The following is a 13,559-nucleotide window of genomic DNA, read 5'->3' on the forward strand; positions in this document are numbered from 1 at the left end:
TGATAGGATAAGATAATTCATGTAACACAATACTATTTGATGTGATCGGTGGATGTTGAGTATTTCACACAAGAGAGTAAGAAAATGGTCGGGCACCAAGAGATTACCTATTAATCAGTGTGTATGTGAGGGAGTTCTGCCAAGTATAGAGGTGCTAATCCATGGAGAGAACAGCAAATTGTAGTCTGACCTGGATGAAACGAGGAGTCGTTGACATGAGGACAGAATCTATGTGTTCAGATTGTTCAGAGTGTTGGTTCTAGTATATACTGCATTTTTTAGGTGGAGTTTTTTAATGCTGCAGATTATAAAGCCAGAGAAGAGCAGGTTACTACATGCATGAACGAGAATTTCTGTATCTGACTGTGTAACAAATAGGTCAAGGCAGAAGAAAACTGATTTGTTGTTGATGTGCTTCTTGAAAGCAAGAGAGGAGTAAAAGGTTGGTTTTTAAAAAAATAATACTTCTCCAAGGCTGACGGTGGTATTTCACAAATTTGATTTTTTTGGACAATAATCATGATTTCAGGTGAGCCTTTTTCAAGTTGAGAAATGTTCTTACAGCCAAGATCTATGCTTGAAACCAAGCAATGTAAGACAATGCAATAGTAATATACCATGTAATGCAATACAATATAGTGAAACATGATTAAATTCAGTGCATACAGTGTGATGCAATACTATGATTATGATAATATTGTGCAGAGATACACACAGCACAAAAATAGTCTGACTGTTTTCTGCACAGACACTGCTTTAGTATTGAATTACAGTCTGCTGTAACAGGTGTATACAGTATGTCAGCATGTGTGTTATTACTGTGAAAACAAACAGTGTTCAGGTCTGTTAGGTTATGCTGCAACAGGTCAGTGTCATATTTCCAAGCAGTTTTTAAAGCCTGCATTCCTCCCTCACCTTTAAACTCCTCTTCTCCTACTCATCTCTTAAGGTGCGGGTGGCTGTCTTCACACACACACACACACACACACACACACACACACACACACACACACACACACACACACACACACACACACACACACACACACACACACATGCGCACACACACACTTTGATCTTAAGTGTGGTGTTCAATTGATGGGAATTTCCCCTTGTATTGCTGTAGGAGGATCCCCTTCATTTACTCCCAAAAAGAGAAAAAAACCTTCTATTTCTTCTTCCTCCAACTCTTCTGAAGCTTCTTAAGGGCTGCCCTTTGGGGTTGGAAGCCTTGCACACTCCCCCTCCTCTTCCCTGCTACCCTTTTTTCCCTCCTTTCCTCCTCCTCTACCTTCTCCTCCTCTTCCAGCCACACTCAATCCTCCCGTTGTTCGTCGCCCTGTGATCCCATCACAACCAGGCCAACGAGCATTTTCCATAGGTCTCCTATAAGGTCTTGGTGTCACACATCAAACAAATCCTGCATGCACTTTCATAACATGTTCACTGTGTTGACGACAAGAGCTTATAGAAAGAAAGAGAGCTGACAAGTCTGAATGAGGGTCCTTGTCTGTCTGCTCCATCTTTCAAGTGATCGGCAAAAATGAAGAGGGAAAAAAAATTAATAACTGAGGTTTCATTGAAAGAGAGAAGGAAGGGGAACAGCTCAGGTCTAACTTGTCTGCAAATTAGCATAGTGAAGCTTTGACAGAATTTTCCGTTGTAAAAACAAATGATGGCCTTGAAATGGGGAAGCACCTCCTTCTGCCAAGCCCTCCACCCCTCTCCTTCCCTCGGGGAGGAAAGTTCGAATTTTCTGCTCTCATTTCAGACTTTCCTCACACTGAAATGGGGACTGGATGATACAGAAGGAAGAAACAAATTAGATTTCTATAAAAATAAAGCCCCTTTCAAAATGGTGCACACTCCAGCTGCGCTAGCGTCCTTTTTTTTTCAAGTTAATTAGATAAAAGTTCATAGAACAAAGACAGTAATTGTGCATGGAAACATTTGGGAAATGCAAACCCTCATATTTGGATTAAATTGATATCCTGTCGAACATCTCGCCAAGCACTTCCAGAGCAAGACTGCGGGTTAAGATAAGGTGACAGGCTTGTGGTTAGAGAGACTGTTGTGTAACTGAAATGTCACAGGTGCAATCTCTGCAGCAGCCATACAGAGCCAAACTGTCCTGATAAAGACACTATGCATTCATCTGCAAGGTGGTAAAACTTCATTTCAAAGGCGTGAATAGATTTGCATTCGTTGAAATTGGCTGCTAATTGCAGTTAAGTTAATTTCCTCTCCTTATTCTTCACAAAAACGAAATATAAAATCAGAGGGAAAAAAGACTGCAGGCTCAGAGATCTGAAATAACTCAGAACTTTCCTGCACCTGTGTTTCCCATCTCTCCAGCAGTTAACCTTTTGAGATGAACGACTTTCAGTGAAGCACAACCACAGCTCTTTCCAGACGGGGTTATTTTCCTGACACGAGGGCAAACAGACAAAAACGAACTCGGACTCAAGCTCTTAATTTTGGAACAAAGCGTCATAAGTAAAAAAGAAAAGAGAAAAAGCAAGCTGGTGTGAATGATGAGCACACGCGTGCACACGTCAGCCGCTCAAAAAAACAGCATATGCCAGACGCAAATACACATATCACTCATGCTCGAAGGAAAGCCACTTCCCTAAATGTACCATCTTGGGAAGTTTTGGTGGTTTTCTGTGTAAATTTGCACACTTGTGGTTTTGTAGAGCTGCTAAGAAAATGCGTCAGCAGAGGAGGAATACTTCACCTCTTAGGACAAGCTCATCCATTCACACACAGACCATGTTGAGTATGTGTGTGCATGTGTATGTGGGCCACTGTACAGTCATGGATTTTTTATCTTAACGCTTTGAATGTAGACTCAGAAAAAAAGCTGGTAAAGTAGGTTGTCAAAAAATATACTGAACAATCTGAGACTTGACTCCCTGAAGACATAACTCAAATAAACAGCTCCACACTTGGAGAACAGCAAAGGAAAAAGTTTTAGTCATGTCTGAATTTTGACGGGGGATGTGGAACGTTAAGGAGTAACTGATCAGAGGAGGGGTCTAGAAAGTAGAGACTAAGGAGACTGGATATGCAGAGCTTTAGAAACCATATAATCTTTGGGTCATTTCATTCATATGTTGCATTGAAAGGACAGCGTCTAAACTGTGTAGGATTAAAATAGTTGACACAGTTTTGTTAAATTAATGTATCATTTCATACCTGACAGATCTGCATCTTGATTTGCAATTTTCCTGTGAACACTGAAGGAATTGAGAATGTGCTGTGATGTGTCTTAAATAACTTTATATCTGCAAAAATCCCACTAACCCTCCCAACATCCCGTGTCGGTTGTGGCCACAGTTAGCGACTAATCCTTCTGTTTTTAAGTGATCCCCTGACTCTTTATTTGCACCCAACCACCAAGGTTCACAATCTAATGTAAAATATGCATCAATCTACTAGATCTACTGGCACAAATTTTAATTCACATATTCATGTTCCCTACAGGATGACTTTTGTGATCCACTGTCTTTATTATTTTTGTTAAATACTTTGGTTTATGACCAGTTTCCTGCAAAACTAATGACATTTCTATCAGCCTCAGCTTTATTTTGTGTATAGTGCCTTTTAGCTAAATGTCAGCATGCTAACCTATTGAATATCAGCATGTTATCAACAGAGTTTATCTTAAAGCTCTGTTGTTTTGTATGTAGTGTGTAACAGTGAATATATGTGATTTGCTATATTGTGATATGTATCAATACTGGACAAATACCTCTATGAATATCATGATGATTACAAGCATTATGTCCAGCACAATATGCATGTATCTCCAACACTTGTGTATTTTAAATAAAATCCACTGAGTAAGTCTTTCATATCACCAAACTCAGGGAACTCTTACAATTCCTGGAAGGAAGTCGGGAGAGAGAAAAAAAAGTGTCAAAACTGGAAAATGGGCAGGTGAGGGGTTTAATGAAAGATGTACAAAGAGAGCGACAGAGGGATGGAGGAAGGAATGAGAGAAAGAAAGAAAGAAAGAAAGAAAGAAAGAAAGAAAGAAAGAAAGAAAGAAAGAAAGAAAGAAAGAAAGAAAGAAAGACTGAGGGAGAAAATGACTGTGAAGTAGAACTATTTCTGGAATGCACCTTCTCTTAAAGTCTAACCAGGCAACACACACACACAAACACACACACACACACACACACACACACACACGCACGCACACGCACACACACACACACACACACACACACACACACACACACACACACACACACACACACAACCTAACCCATTTCTACAATATATAATAAGGTAATAGGGGGCATTAGGTTTCCACTTCTCTTTCTCCACAAACACTATCTGATTTAGGGGACTTCCTGCTTTTTCTCCCCTCCCTACTCTCTTCATTCTTTGATATTAATACTTCACAGTGCGTGCTGCTTCATGTGTGTGTACTCATGCCAAACAACCATTTACACCTTTTAAATGTGATCCTGCAGTAAGGTGAGTCTGTTTGTGTTTGTGTGTGTAACTCTATGAATGTGTTTGTGTGTATATTTCTGTTTTTTCTCATTCAGATCACAATTTATTTGAAATGCTGTTCATATTGTTTTGTGTATAATGTTATGATTTATATTTATAGTTTTAACATGGAAATAAAAACAAACTCAGTAACTGAGAAGGAGGAGAGATGAGTAAGAAAGCAGGGATGTACAGGAATGAGAGTGGTGTTTTCTAGTTGGATGTGTTTGAGCGTGTTTTTGATGATAGATGTTGGATTGACTTCCATTCCCCACCGTCGCTGTCACATCCACTGTCCTCACCGTTTCCTGTTTACATGAAACGACTTCCTCTGAACTTCGGCGAGACACCAAACATCCACAGGCTCGTCTTCTCTTGCTCTCTCTCTCAAGATAAATCCATAAACAGTGCCAGAAGTATAGAAGATTGTCCTTCTGAAGAAATTGATCAATGGTAGGAAGTAATAGCAGGAAGTTGAAAGTTGAAGCAGCACATTTTCTTTCATCTTTCTCCCTTTCAAGGCGGTTTAGTGCATGATACGTGTAAACACACACCTACAAACTCAAACACACACACACGCCGTCCTCAGAGCTGACTTAAGTCCTTCCATGCAGGTGTGTGTTAATCTTCTAAATCCGATAATAAGGGCCATCTTGATCTTCATACGATATCCACGTAGATCAATGGAGCAGCTGTATGGTGTGTGTACGTGTTAATGGACAGGTACACAAACACAAACACACAAATACACACATACACACACACACACACACACACACACAAATGACATACTGTACATAAATGATATCTGCTACATTTATTGCAGTGAGAGACGTGAGGCTATTGTTTTCCCATTTTTATTTAATTGTTGGCTGATTTGGTGCTATTATGTTCCAATTTAATTGAGCTAAAACACATGTGCAGAGTTCTGGTAATTAAACACTCATTTGTACTATTGAGATGTTACTATTTCCCACACACTTGGCAGCAAGTCTTTGTTGAATTTGGCAGTTTTCCTTCTGCTCAAACCAGTCCATCTTCCTTTTCCTATTGATTTCTAATTAGACTGCGATTAATGTTTTTTTGTTTAACCACTGACTTGTTGGAAGTGATGTTTTAACTATTTTCTACAGTACAAAGTGTAACATTTCTGTTTATTAGAAGTCAACTAAAAGATGCAATTTGATGCAAATTCGCCTGAGGTGGCAAAGACTCTTCTGAAAAGTTTCAACTTGAGCAAACAGATTGCATGAATCTTGGGGCTTCGTGAATCTGCAGAGACAAGAAGAAAAAGGAAAAAGACTGGAGGGAAATAACAGATCTGAATGCATTTAGTGGCTGAGCTGAGAACAAATACATAGACACACTCCCAAAGAACAATCGGTGTGTCTGTTGTTAGTACAGCTTAAAGCTAATAACACAGTTGGTACTTTTGCTGTTTCGCTTTTTGTTCTAAGTCACCATGATGGTCTTATTTATACTTTTTTTGCCATTTTTCTACTGTTATTTCTCACTAATTGCTGAGAACATGGCAACACAGGACAGTAAAGGAATAAACAGGGAAGAAATAAAAGCAGCTCGATGACCAAACAGGCTTTGAGCAAGTCTCTTTGGTCTAATAGCGCCTGCATAAAATGAACGAACAAATCCAAAGTGCTGATTCATTTGCCACGATACATACTGGGTATGCACTGGTATGTACTGCCTCCAGGAAGTAGGCATTTACTCGCACTATAAAGTCCAAAACTAACAAAAGCCCTCGCTACATTGTTTTATATGTCACCAGACAAGCTGGCAGCGATAAAAATAGAAGCATTTCAATCAAGAGAGACAAGTGAATAAGGTTAATTGTTTATTGTGCAGATAATATTAAGAATTAGTCTTGTCAAAAGTTTATCGTGCATAGAGTCTGCAGGGAGAGGGGAGAGAGGTTGTAATCGAGGGACCAGTCCTGAGCAGCAGCAAGATAAACTCCCCCCAATGGAGTCCAGACGCTGGTGGTGGCTAATTAGGTTGTTGAAGTGATGAAGTGATGGAAGCAAAGACTGGTGGTGGTGGTGGTGGTGGTAGGGGCCACATAATGGCAGCATGAAAGCACCAAAGCAGAGAGGGTGACCAACATATTTTTAAAAAAAACAGCCACACAGTGAGAGGCTGACAATGGAGGTGTGTCACCGTGCTATTGGATAAACGTGACCAGCTGATGTGAACAGCTGATAGCTCAGTTGACAGATAATGACAGCAAAGGAAATTATGAGTGAGCATGCGTGAGAGACGTGAAAGGCATTGGAAATAAAACTACAGGCTTAAGCATGCAAAGATAGTTTTTCTGACTGAACTTTCACTATAGCTCCATTACAAAAAAACTTACTTGAACACTGTGTGACAATGTTTAGCTGCTTCAAGAAGTGCAGGTTTATCCCTCCAGTATATCTGTAACTGTATGTACTTGTCTCACTGCTGTGCCAAGACCGTCCAGTATACTATAAACCTGTAAACTAGACTCAACTCAACCGCTGATACTGATACCAGCTCTCATACAGACTTGCTGCACTCGACACGTCCCGTACATGCTGATTTGCTGCCCATATGCCAAAGAATACCAAACACCACCTGAGGCGACTTGTACCAGAGAGCAATGCCCAAAAAGTGAAAACTCAAAATACTCAATACATTTAGAAGTCAGGACTTGAGTTTATTGAGTCAACTCAAATGCCACTTTTTTTGGAGGTAAAACAGTGAGTGCATGGCCAGGAAACTATGTCACTGTACAATTATGAAGTACAATGTGTAATACTATTGTTTGATTCATTTTTTAGTGCTTTGTTTTTCTTTTAAAACATCCACATGTTTTCTTATCTTCCTCGCTCGTCTGTTTCAGTTGTGCCTTGTTACTTTCCAATGGTTGACAAATACTCGTGGCTTTTTCCAGAAAAAATTCCACTTCTGACACCAAGTTGACATGTTCTTAATATAACCATAAACATGAGGTCCATCGTAACTAAACTTTACTGAAGAACTTACCACCAATTAATCCCTGTCAACCATGTACATTTGACGACATGATATCATTATGCTATGTGTCACTTTATCATAACACAGTGGGTCATGATGTGTGAATTACATCCATACTGCATAAATCTGCATGTCATGATTGCCTGGTGTCACTGTTCTGTGCCAGTACATTATTATTTTTGTAGTGAGGTTGAAAGTAAAGGTGTGGAGGTCAGGGTGTTGGGTGTAGTGAGTCCAGTTTTCATGCAGAAGACCAAAGTTCAGTTACTTTGTATTACCCATGATCTAACCCCCATGTTAAGCAAGTCTTTTGGTTGCCATATCTACCTTAACATAATATACTTATTTCCAATAAAAACAATCTTTCCCTTATCTTACTCATAACGTAGCTGGTATGAGAATTTTAAAAATGTTGGCATCAGATGTCAGAAAACATTGAATGTAATACAGGGTCTTGCAGAATTGTACAATACTGATGTTCTTGTCTGGGGAAGACTTGGATTGTTACAATTCAGTTTGGGTAATAATATTTTTTATTTTTTATACATTTTCTATACTTTAAAATCGGCATATTCATATTCTTTTAAATTGTGTTGTTTCCAGATCTCAGCAATTAACTTAGGTGAGTATAATGGCATTATTACTGATAGAAAATAACCTAAAAAAAGATCCAGTTATATGAAGTCATACTTCACCTATAAGAGTTGTGATAGTATTGTTTTATGATTAAAGACTCAAACTCACACAGCTCAGTTTTTTCAACATTGGATCTTAATGGAATTCTTGCAAATTATGATGACCTTAGAGGAAATTGCATTTTCATAGGTGCATTTTTAATGTGAATATTTCATGCCTCAGTGGAAATAATTGAAAAAACATAGGCAAGGTGAAAAACAGCCTGTACTGATTGTGCATTTATCACCATAATTTCCAGTGTTAATGGCGTATAATAAAGTAGCAAGGACATGTTTACCCGCAAGACAGTTAATATCTGACTTTAGTGTAGACACACACAAACACACTGTGTCTGTCTGACACACACACATACATCTTAAAATAGTCTTTTTTCAGTAGATGGATGAGGCAAATGATCCTAAATACACACACACACACACACACACACACACACACACACACACACACACACACACACACACACACACACACACACACACACAAATACAGACACAAATGTTTAATGGTCCATTGTAGGTTATGGAAAAGACTATTCCAATATAACAGATGGGGGGGAATTTGCAGCACTGAGACAATGGAAGAAAAGAAGGGATTCAAATGCCGTGACATCACTAATTAAACCCCCGAGAAGTGTGTGAACGTGTGAAAGAAGTAGGGAAGGAGGAGGAGGGAAGGTGGAGGAGGAGTGGAGTGCTGGGAAAAAGATGGTGAAAATGAGTGACATCATAAGTCTAGCCAGATAATTTGATAATTCCTTTAATTGGATTATAGTGGTTTAGATTTCTAGAAGAAACATGACTGGTTGTTGAGTTAAGACACAAGATATATGGATGAACTGAGGAGGGAAGAATAGAAAAATGGATTGACTGAGGATAAAAAAAAGGGAACGGGAGGATGAAGGCATGACAGGAGAGTAGACAGAAGACAGGATGACAGGACAAGAGAGAGGAGAGGGGAGATGTAGAGATAAAAAGGAGGAAAGGTAGAAAGGGAGTGAAGAAAAATCTGTCAAAGGGAACAAAGGCTGGGAAGAAAGAAGAAGCGAGTGATGAGGAATGACAGAAGGCAGATGGGGCAAGGAAAGAAGCAGCAAAGAATGTAATGAGGATGAAAGAAGGAAAAGAAAAACTGAAGGGATGGAAGGAGAAAGGAATGAGGGAAGGAGGAAAGGAAGAAATGACAAAAGAGGACAAGGAAAGTGGATGGTAGGGGGTATGCAGACGGCAAGCAGGGAGCAGTGAGGAGGACTCAGGTAAACAGAAAAGAGAAAAAAGAGAGGAAAAGCGGAACAATGGGGACAAAAAGAGAAAGAGATGGAGTAAAAAGGGGAAAATCCAATCCAATAAACCACAGTTAAGAAAGTAACGCCGCAGGTCTTTCATCAATGGTTTGGAGGAGTGTGTAAAAGTGTGTATGTAGCTCTGTAGCTGCATGCCTGAAGTGACGCGTGTGTGTATGTGTCTGGTCGCAGCCCGAGGGTATGACTGACTGAATGACTAATTGTGCCGTCTGCTCACCATAACACACACACACACACACACACACTGAGATTACGCAATCATCATCAAGATAATCTCCTCGCCCGTTTTTTCCCCCGTTTTTTCTCCACCCCCCCTTCCCAGAGGATGAATATCGACACGTCTAGATTACTCTCCCGTCTGGAAATCCTTCACTCTGCTGCTTACCTAATCCCTGACCTCTGCTTACATTACTCCATCCATGCATCCAACCCTCCATTCCCATGCTTACCCAGCACGGAGTAACTAATCCGACACTTCTTGGAAAATTCCCATTTCTCCTGCCATCACTGAGCTGTTTTGATTTAAACTACATTACAAGAGATTTTGTAATGTTTTAATGTTTTAAACCTGCCCTCACCTACATGTTTTCTGATGAAGTTGAATGTTTGGGTCAACAGCGGGTCATTTTGCACCAAATGCTCACAAAGTAGGCCTACATTTGTGCTAGCCTTCCATGGTTCAGGGTTCACTTTGGTTACCTTTTTTTTTACTAATGGAAAACTGTCTTAACTTAACTTTTGAGGGGGTGAATCGTGGATGTGTGATGGGAACGAAATAGTGGACTCAAGGATGGCACCTATTCATATTAATGATATTGCTTGCTGGGCACATTAGCCCTCATAGTTTCCGCTTGGCACATTAACATTATTTTTTATTAGGATATATCCCTTTTTCTGGGCTCTGTTAAATGGCGCTTTTCCACTACACAGTTCCAGCACGACTCACCTCGACTCGGCTCACCTCGACTCGGTACGGTTCCAGAACAGACCTTTTCCATTACAAAAAAGTACCTACTCAACGTGGGCGGGGTCGTCATAGCACAGCTCCGAGAAACTGCCGTGACTTCGTTTTATACGCGACACAAAACACATAAACAATGGAGGACATTGAGGCAGTGGTGTACTTTCTGCTGTATGTGGCTTTTTGTCACACACAAAGCAAGAAAATTGAGCCGTATGGCTGGACCGCTGTTGCCGGTATTTAAAAATGCCGGGTTTGATTCTTGTGTGGGACGGCTCATGACTCTTCCAGCGACAACTCTTCTGACCAATCAGTGGACGGCAGTCTGGTGACGTCACATTTAGTATCGGCTTGGCTCGCTTGGAACCTCACCAGAGCAGGTACTAAAAAAAGTACCAGGTACCAGATTCTATCCCTAGTGGAAACGCAAAAAAACCGAGGCGAGTCGAGTCGTGCTGGAACTGTGTGGTGGAAAAGCGCCAAAAGTTTTATAAATATAAGATTAATGATTGACCTTGTTTCCACTTTGCGATGATCTTGATCTTTATCATCACGTCATGATCTGAGACAGGACGGTTGTATGTGAAGCCAATTATGTTCATACAGTTTGGTCATCTGGCCGAACCAATCATGCATTTGAAATTGAAACTATGTAGAAATCTTGTTGAATTTACTGTATCTGAAAACCACAACTACATATGCTTTGTTATGACTGTTGACAACAGAGTTACATAAGTGTAATCCACATTAAGAATACAATTAAGAAATGGAGCTTAGCATCAGAGAGAAAGAAAGAAAGAAAGAATGCAAGAAAGAAAGAAAAGAAGAAAGAGGATATACTGTCCTTAATCTGTTGTAATGTTGTAACTGGTATATGTTGAAATTACCTACTCTTGCTGTGGTCTTACGTCTTATCATAATATTCTGATGTACTTTGATGTTTCATGATTCTGTTTGCTGTTGCGACAGCCTAATTCCCTTATGGGAATCATTAAAGTTTCGTCTTACATCTTAATGCCATAAATAAAGGCTTTACGGGAAGTTCATGTAGTTTTCTGCGGTGGCCAGAGTCAGTGCGGTGACTCTGTTTGATGTAAAGCAAGAATCTTATTATCATTCCTCACATAAACAGATATAGGCACAAAAAAAAAGTAATATCCGTTTGCTAGTCATTCCTGGGGCTAGAGGAACAGTGTGATCTGTGGCACACTCACATGCACACACACACACACACGCACACACACACACACACACACACACACACACACACACACAAAGAGAGAGAGAGAAAGAACTGGACCATATCCCGTAAATCAAGGATTTACCCCTTCCTCCCCACCTGCTTCCTTCCACCTACAAAGCTGTTTATTTGTTCTTCTTTCTTTCTTTTATTGTTCTCACCAAATATTATTAAATGATAGCTGTGTTTGACATAAGCATTTCTACCCACTAAAAATATGGACATATAGCCACTATGATGTCACCCACTGGTTTGTGGACTTCTTCTTTGATTTCTGCCATAAGTAACCATATTTGGACGAGGTGGTGGTAATTTAATTCTCTCACAAAATGTTTTATGTACATTGTCTTGTAAATTTGACTTTTTTTAATTGAAAAAAATATTTTTTTAAAGAAGTTTGTGATGTATTTTTGCTGATGAGTCATCCAGGAGTGTTTCACATCCTTGCAACTTATGAAAATACTTGAAGTCACTTTCTCAAGGGATTAAATGACTAGGAAAACGTGGGCGACTTACACATCCCTGGCTACACTTTACCAACAACTTAATGAAATAGTTAGATAATGTGGTCATGTTAAACAATGGTGTTAGAAATTCTTTACACAAATTGTGATTTAGCCTCAGAAAACCTTTTAAGTTTATCTGGAGCACACATCTCTATTACAATTAAGTGCAAATAACTGCACTTTTATGAGCACAGTTTATATAATGAACACATTCACATAATACGGAAATACTTTTGCTATTAAATGACTTTCTAGATTAAGAGCAGATAAAACACACACATGCTCAGACAAATAAAGAGAAATCTCAGCTGACATATGATTTAGTCTTATCTTTTATGTGGCATGTCAGTAATGCGTGTGTTTGTGTGTGTGTGTGTGTGTGTGTGTGTGTGTGTGTGTGTGTGTGTGTGTGTGTGTGTGTGTGTGTGTGTGTGTGTGTGTGTGTGTGTGTGTGTGTGTGTGTGTGTGTGTGCGTGTGTGTGTGTGTGTGTGTCTTTTGTGCAGAGGTGTTCCGGATGAAAATGGAGTGTCAGCCACAGTTCAGGTAGCAATGAAACACGGTGCAACAAGTGAAAATCAAAACACAGACAGCTGTTCCCATACACAGACTGGAGCGTTTTACTGTGGAAGAGTTAGCACAGACAAATACAAAGTTAAAAGGAACCCTGATGATGACGGATCTGAAAAGGTGACAGACAGGGCAGGACAAGAAAGTGAAAAGAAGAAAGACAGTACATAGTCAATCCTGAATTTTCAAACTGGTTTCACAAAAAGGAATATTCATCATTGCTAATTGTACAGTAAAATAGCTGTAAACACGCAAAGTCACTCTCTTGCTCATTATGCCCTTTAAATGGGAACTTCCCATTTCATCATCATTTTGGTGACTAATGGTTGCAAACATTTTTGGAATTGATCCAGTATTGAGCAAGAATGCTTCAGCTGGCAGCTGTAAAATGCGTCAGCTGCACCCATCGAAGTACATCCACTAAAAGTGCTCATGTTTGCCACATATAAGCGTCTGACAATGAAAGTAAACACAGGAACTAGCTGCCTGTAGCAGCATTATGGCTAACTTTTTTATTTTTCTTTACAATCCAACCACAGTGAAAGTCAGCTTCATGCATGTAGATAAACATGTGGGTGACTTATATACTGTAATTCCTCACAGTTACATGTTGAAATCACCATTTACTCTTTAGTGAACTATCATCATTTTGCACCATTACTAACACTAATGCTATATCTGTCTTTACACATCAAACAAATGTGAAGCATGGTATAAATGCTATGAAGACTACATTTTTCATTCAATGTTTTCAGTTTTGAGGGCCT

Source organism: Scomber scombrus, chromosome 2 (assembly GCF_963691925.1).
Source record: "Scomber scombrus chromosome 2, fScoSco1.1, whole genome shotgun sequence".
NCBI lineage: Eukaryota > Metazoa > Chordata > Actinopteri > Scombriformes > Scombridae > Scomber > Scomber scombrus.